Source organism: Globicephala melas, chromosome 2 (assembly GCF_963455315.2).
Source record: "Globicephala melas chromosome 2, mGloMel1.2, whole genome shotgun sequence".
Classification (NCBI taxonomy): Eukaryota; Metazoa; Chordata; class Mammalia; order Artiodactyla; family Delphinidae; genus Globicephala; species Globicephala melas.
The window spans coordinates 96,905,892-96,913,543 of NC_083315.2; positions in this window are offsets into that span (position 1 = coordinate 96,905,892).

Consider the following 7,652-nt stretch of genomic DNA (forward strand, 5'->3'; position numbering starts at 1 on the left):
GGGACAGAGAGGGCCTAAAGGAGAAAGAGATAGAAAGACAGAAATGGTTTAGAGAGAGGGAAATAAAGATGGGGCATTAAGAAGGTAAAATATACATAGAATTTAACATAACAAATGTAATCGTTACATAGGAAAAGTGAGTTACTGAACCTAGAGAGGGAGAGAAAGAGAAAAGGTAGACTGTAGAGATTGAGAGAGAAAGGGATAATGTTTAGAAAGCTGATCAGAAAAGAAAATGCTAGACAGAGAAAAAGGAAACAAATAGCAAAGAGTCCCTGATGTTTTCCAGCCAAGGTGTCTGTCCATTCAAGTGACAATGAAGGAGTCAGAGGCTCCTTACACCTCTCCTCTGCACACGCCACCCGTAAATGAGCCTGTTAGAAAGCTCTGTGCCCCGTCCATTGCAGTGTATCTGCAGTGTGCTTATGCACCTCTTTTCACTTTTAAATATTCTACAGAGTTCATTATGGAGATTTTTACATTAGGGTATTTTTTTTTCTAGAGCTCTAATTATTTCCAGATAAATAATAATTTTACAAGTTCTCAAACAACAAACTGTAAATGGTGTAAGTAGGACATTTTGAGATTGGATTATTTCCCCTTTCACTGGTTTCCCTTTGTATTTAGTTAGTTTTTTTATTACATTTCTGACCTTCAGATAAGACTCCTATGTAAGTAAACAGTCTGGCTAAATTCACGCTGTGCCAAATGACAGCTATTGTACTGTTCCAAAGGTTTTATTTATTTTACTTTTTATTTTTTGTAAATTGAAATTACAATTACAAATGACAGAGGGGGACCTTTACTTTTGTCTTCTTACTTGAAGGTAGTATTTTCTTCATGAGGGTAACTCTAGGGTTTAAGAAACAATAAAAGGGCTTGTATGCACTAGACATGTGTTAAATAGAGTTAACTTTTCTTTGCAATTTCAGCAACTTGAATGCAGTCGCTGGAAACGATAGAGTCCTGGACTGTCTATGCTGGACAGCCTTCTTTTTATAGGCTAACCTCTGGGTGAGAATAAAATTTTGAAGGTTATATTTTTTTACTTTATTTCTTTCCCTCCTCCCTCCTCCTTTTTTTGGGTAAAGATTAGATTGGAGACGAATGGGTAATACAATGCGAATAGTTTTCTATTTCTTGGGATCTTTTTTTAAAAAAAGTTTGTGATTTAGCACAAATTAAAAAATGATCATTTTGCAGAGGTAACTTTGTTCTTTTATGTTAGATGACTGGTACTGAAAATCAGCTTTTGAAGTCATACTTTTCTATTAAACCTGTATAATTTTGAAATTTTTTTCTTTCCTTTCACAGCACAATATTTGGGCAATAACAGAATTACGTAGTACTTTTTACTCTGATTTGTTCATTATTACTGACCATTTTAGTCATCAGTGGCCCACAGTGCGAACTACTCAGAATTTGCAGAATTATTCCATAGCTTTTTCTCTCTAAACACTTAATATAATTTCTAAGTGTTATAACCTACTCTACAAGGTGAACGTCCTGAAAGATAACTGTTATTCACAGGTGTTAGGGATGGGAGAGATTAGATATAATTTTATTCATATCTATCTTCTCTATCTCTCTATGTAGGCACATAAAGTATTCGACATGACAGAGTGTGCAGTTGTGAGGGAAATCACAGACCTCAGGTGTTTTCTGAGGTAAGAAAGGAGTAAAGGCCAAATGCTTCCAGTGTTCCAGAAATTAACTTATGCAAACACCCTCTCTTCTCTCTGTCTTTCACACTTGCTGTATTAACCAAGTCTTCCTGTTTGAAAGGAACAATTATCTAGCTTTTAGTGTAACGTTAATCTTTTCCAGATATTGTTCCTTCTTCAAAACTCACTAATCTTACTTATTAAGAGTCTGCTTAAGGAAATCAAACACACAAAGAATTATTTCAATTATTTTTGCACTATAAATAAATTGTTGAGAATTTGATAGTTTTGCAAGATATTGTGATCTGAATTTAAGCAAGAGACAAAAACCAAAGTAAGAGAGAATAGTTAAGAAGCAAGTAGAAAAAATAGAGTGAGGGTTATTGGTAAAACGTAAAAGCAATTAGCTAGTGGAGAGAAAAAAAAATAAACTTTAAGTATAAGAAAGGAGACGTTTGTTCAATCATAAGTAAGAGAAAAGATACAGGAGGCCATAGTGGATCACAAGCCAAATATGGCTTAAAAACAGAGCCCTGTTTTTCATACACAAAATACTGATAGTCACTGAAGAATTTAGGGAACATAAATAATCATCTACATTATACGTATTATTAATCAGTTCCTTGTTATCACACTGTGTCCTTTAGGATCCTACCACTTAAGCTGAATGTGCAGAATTTGGAGTAGGTCCAGAGGAAGCAGCAAAATAACTAAAGGCTTGGGAAACAGTCTCAATGAAACAAGGGTAAAGGAACTGGCCTTGTTTAGTCTGGAGAAGAAAAGACTTGGAGGGAATTAATAGCAGTCTTCAAGTTCATGAAGGAACACAGTCCTTTGCAGGTAGAGTGAACAGCTGGTCTCTGTTTCCTCTGAGGATAGTACAAGACAGCAGGGTCTTAAATGCAGGAGACAGGATTTAGGCAAGATGTTAGGAAGATCTTCTCTACCTTGGGGGGGAGTGCAGAGAAAGGATCCTCAGGATTTAGCATGTGTTGAGGGAATTATTATTATTATTTTTTTGGAGTCAGTCCAAATTGCAGAATAAAAAGAGAGAATACAATCTATAAAACCGGAACCTATGGGGAAAAGGAGACAAAGAATGAATACTTGTGATCTAGGGATAAAGCCCCTCTGGGAAAAAAGAAATACTAAATTCTAGGAGTGTGTAAGAGTCAGAATACTTGACCAGAAGGGAAAGTACGTTACAGAAAAAAGGAGAAGATTAAACAGGTAAAGATAAAACAATGAAAACTCAAGGGTATGGCATGTATTTGGAAACAAATGTACAATTTTAATTAAAATTTCGTTTTGGTGCTGGGAAAAGAATTCTAAGTATTTATGTGTACAATATATACCAGCTACTAGTAATTAAAAAAAAATTCTGTGCTTGACATATTGGTTCTTGAATAATAAACACAGGACCAACATACATTTGCAATATTTAATGAACAGTTTAAAAAAAATAATGGGGAAATGAACTAACTTAAATTCTTTTCAGCTTTTTGATCTTATGACATATGAGAAAATTGTGATTGTGTGGTAAGAAATGGTATATATATATTACACAAAACAAGAATAAAGAATAGATAGCATTCAAGAAGCAATACTAGAACCGAGAAAAATGATTGCAAAAGTTATCAACATCTTTATCATAGGATATATTAACTGAGTATTCAGTGATCCAGGATTAAGCAGATCAAACAAAGGAACAGTGATCCATGAATTTCAGAAATTTAGAGTCTAAGATTTGATACAAATGTTGCTTTATAGGTAAATCACCTGGGATTGCAGAATCTATTGCACTTAAAATGATGCTTAGGTGTATAAATATAGAAGTATAAATGACCATTTCAGTGAGTTGAATTGTTAAAGGATGTGCATTAGCTTTTAAAATAATTGAAGAGGTTAAGATTTCCAGTCCCCTGGAACTACGACTGCAACTCAAACCAATAATCAAAATTGGGCTTAAAAATTATGAATATATTGTGAGTCTGGGTAAGCAGCTTGATTTGTAGAATATTTAGTTAGTTTGATCAATTTTCTAGTTACTTTTATTTTTTGGATAGTCACTCTTTGAAAATGGAATAGATTCTGCCTATGTTTAGCTTTGTTGAACAAATTTTCAGTATTTCTCAGCTGTATTTTGTCATTGATAGGTTCAGTCTAATGTGTTTTGCAACTCACGTTTTTTTTCTGATGTTTAAAACTTTCCTTCACTCTCAACTGCAGAAAATAGAATAGTCCATATTTGAATTTATTTTGCCAAGATGATAGTTATGTATATTTTATAACATTCTGGTACACAGATCTTAGCAATCTAAAAATAGATCTCTGCAAATATTTTTTACTGCTTTTTAAAAATATAGTTACAAACACTTCACTTGTAAAAGATTTTGGTTTGGAAATACATCTTAGTGTCTCTCTCTCTCTCACTCCCGACAAAGAAAAGCCTTTTGTTCTGGTCTCTCTGGCACTACCTCATTCTGTGACTTTCTGCTGTCCCCTAGCGGCATGTTAATCTTCTTGACTACTGTGTGATCGCCTCTGGAACCAATTCTCTACTCTTCTGTGTTTTTTTGTGACTCTCATTAGCAGACATTTAAAATACTATTAAACAACCCATGAGCTGCCTTTTAGAAGCAATAACCCTGTTGTTTAGTCCAAACAGTTTTCCATTTATGAATTCTTACCCTAGTAAACATGTACAGGGAGTGCATGCTATCTAGATTCATTGTGTTATCTCACCACAATAAACATTTCAGGTTTTCAGAATTTAACACAAAACTGATGAAAGCAAAATGTTATCAGTTTTGACTGTTCTATACATAACATACGGTAGCTGAAAGGTAATTTGTGACAGGTCAGACTATTTATGTCAATAGGTTTACAAACAAAAATTGTTCTAGTCCTTTTCCTTTGCTTTTCAAAGTCCTGGTTGGTTACTATCATTGTCATATTTGCTAATTTCATGGTGACATTTTTCTATGAACTATTTAGAAAGATACAATAAAACTGTATGTATTTGAAGCATTAGATGTAATTCACTTATGGAAAAGATTTTGCATCAACATATACCATGAGGATTAAAAAAAGATTAAAACATATTCCTAAATTTTTCTGGATGTTAACTTTCTTTTTACATGAATCAGAATTATTTTTAAGATTTAAAGATGGTTTGGTTATCTTATCTTCCTTCTGTGTTTTATGTGTTTGAGATATACTGTTCAGCTGTGATATGGGGCCGGTAAATTTTTCAGTGCAGCATTTTGGTTTTCTAAATTAGCATGCCAAAATGTATGTAATGAGAATGGAATGTAAAAATTTGTCAAAAACAATATTTCAGGTTTTTTAATATTTAATTTTAACTCATGCAGGATCACTGTAAGGCTGGCTTACACAATTCTTTTAAAAGATGGCTAAAAACAAACCAAGAAGAATTTACAAGAAAAAAAGGTCTGGTGAAATCTGGCCCATTAACTGAACATTACAGGAATCCGAAACGTATACTGAACTAATGATTTCTTGGCACTGACTTGTTTGGCACTTATCATGGTTTTGACAATTATCACATGAATAGCAACACTTTTTTCTTTCTGAACTTGGGGATGGAGGGAAGTGTTCTAGGGGGGAAAGGAGGCCCAAAACCCTGGAAACTCCTATTTCTTAGTAATTCAGTGTTCAGTTTAGCCGTGTGGAAGAAAAATAACTAAACTGGAAGGTTCTGTTAAATGACAATATTCTTGTTTCTTCAAAGAACAGTTGGTGTAGTTTTTAACTGCCTCTCTTCTGAAAGGTCAGATCACTGCCCAATTTAGTCATTTTGTCTGTTTATACATGCCTCCATTGGGATAAGATATCCAAAAACAAAGCCTTAGATGGCAATCAATCTTGGCTTAAGTGCAAAGCCATCCAACCAATCCAAGAAATCCTATTGACTATCATGTGGAAAGGGAAATGGAAGAGTTTAAACGCCTAAACTTTTTCTCAAGAGAAAGATAAGCCACTTTTTTTAAACTTCCTTAACATATGAGAGAACTCATGCTCCCTCCCTCAATTTTAACCCACCACTCAATATCTCAAATTCAAATTTTATGGTTTCCTAAAAATACATCCTCCATCAAACACTGTAAGTTACAATAGCTATTTTTCGCAGAGAAATGTCTGATTTTCTTTTTTTTAGTTGTCTATTCAGCATGTCAATGTTCTAAAAATGTTCTCCTGGAGTTATTTTTAAAAACTCATGGTATGTTGGATAATAAATATTGTTACTCTGTCATTGGAAACACTGGAAACAACGTATTTGACAGGTTAATAGGGATGAGAATTCCATTAGAAAATTTAATTAATTTCATTTTAGATAAATGTGATTCTTTCAAAATCTTAGTTCTAATGACTAAATGGGCAAATTTCTTTGCCATTGTAGATTCCATTCAGTTAATTATCTTGTAGATTATTTGGAAAATGAGGGCAGAAAAAAATATCTTTTTTAAAAAAAATTGAATCTAGAGACAGTCAATAAATCTTCTCTAATGTAATATAGCATTATCAGTGGCCTATTCTCTACAGAATTAGTGTTTCCAAAACAAATAATAGAGCCGAGCAGTCCTACTTTTTACAACTCTGGAGACTATCTAAACAAAATGAACAGATTTATAGGGCTATTTTTAGTGTGTGTCACTTGCATTACAGTTTACATTTGCTTTCAAACCTTATTTGACATTCTTGGTCGAAAACTACAGGCAGAACACTCATTAGGAGTCTTAATAAAGGACAGTCTCCATAGGGCAGTTACCAAAACACCAAAGTCGAGGCATGTATAAGAATGCTCTTTGGACTTTAGGTCGTGCTGTTTCATTTTCAGTTGTCTAAAAAAGGGAAGTCCTCAACCAAAATGCAGATTTAAGGTTCTGTTTATAAAAATTTTAAGGCATTGGTATAGCCTACTAATAATAACTGAAGTAAAAGCACATTTTTGAGGGTAGAAATTTTCACACAGCAACAGGTAAGTGCTTTTCTGACTGAATAACTATTATTTTTCCATAAATTGTATATTCACATTAAAGTGAAAATTAACTCACTGGAGATGACTAGTACAATGTTGTGATATTCTGCAAACTGTTCTTCCATGAATAAAAATGCATGGAAAACCTTATGTAATGTTATGAAATATGTCACTGCACATAGATTTATGGAAAAATACCATGTTATATTTCAAAATATAGATTCAAGAATTAAATATTTGCATTTCGTCTAAACCAAGTTTCTCTAGCAGTTTGTTCCATGTGAGAAAGGCCAGTGCTTTCCACAGGGAGAGGGACCCCATTTCACTTGCATATACAAATAGGGAATGAAGAATTCATCTCCTTTTGTTTATTCTGAAAAGATATCCTATCAAGAGGAAAGTGACAGAAAGATAAAATCAGATACATAGTTAACCACTTTGTCACGTCTTTTTCTCCTATGTAAAGGGGAACATTTTGATAAGGTTAGCCTGTAAAGGAAACCTAAATTGACACCCTGCTCCTTGCCTCGTGGTGCTTTCTCATTAATCGTGTTCATGTAAAACTCCCTAGTAAGGAAATTCCTTAGCTGTAGACATCATTCAGCTGAGTCTTATAAATAGAGCTCAAATTCAAAGGTAAGAAAACAGACAAGAATTTTACACCAACCACCCTGATAAGATATGTTTTCAAAGCAAAAACACATCTACAAAGTCTTGTGGGATGGAAATGTCCGATTAAACACTTAAGAAAACATGCTTTCCCACACAGCAGCCTCTTTATTTGCGTGGAGTAATTTCTTAGAACAAAAAAAAAGTAACTTGGCACATCTATTGGGGCTTATTAAAATTCAGTGTACCACATGTAAACCTGAAAAAGAGATTTCTATAAAATCATGGCTTGACACATTTGCTCCCAATGAACCTGAATAAAAACGAAAAGTGAAAATTATACATTTGGATGAAGAGTAATCTTCATCCTAAGTGCT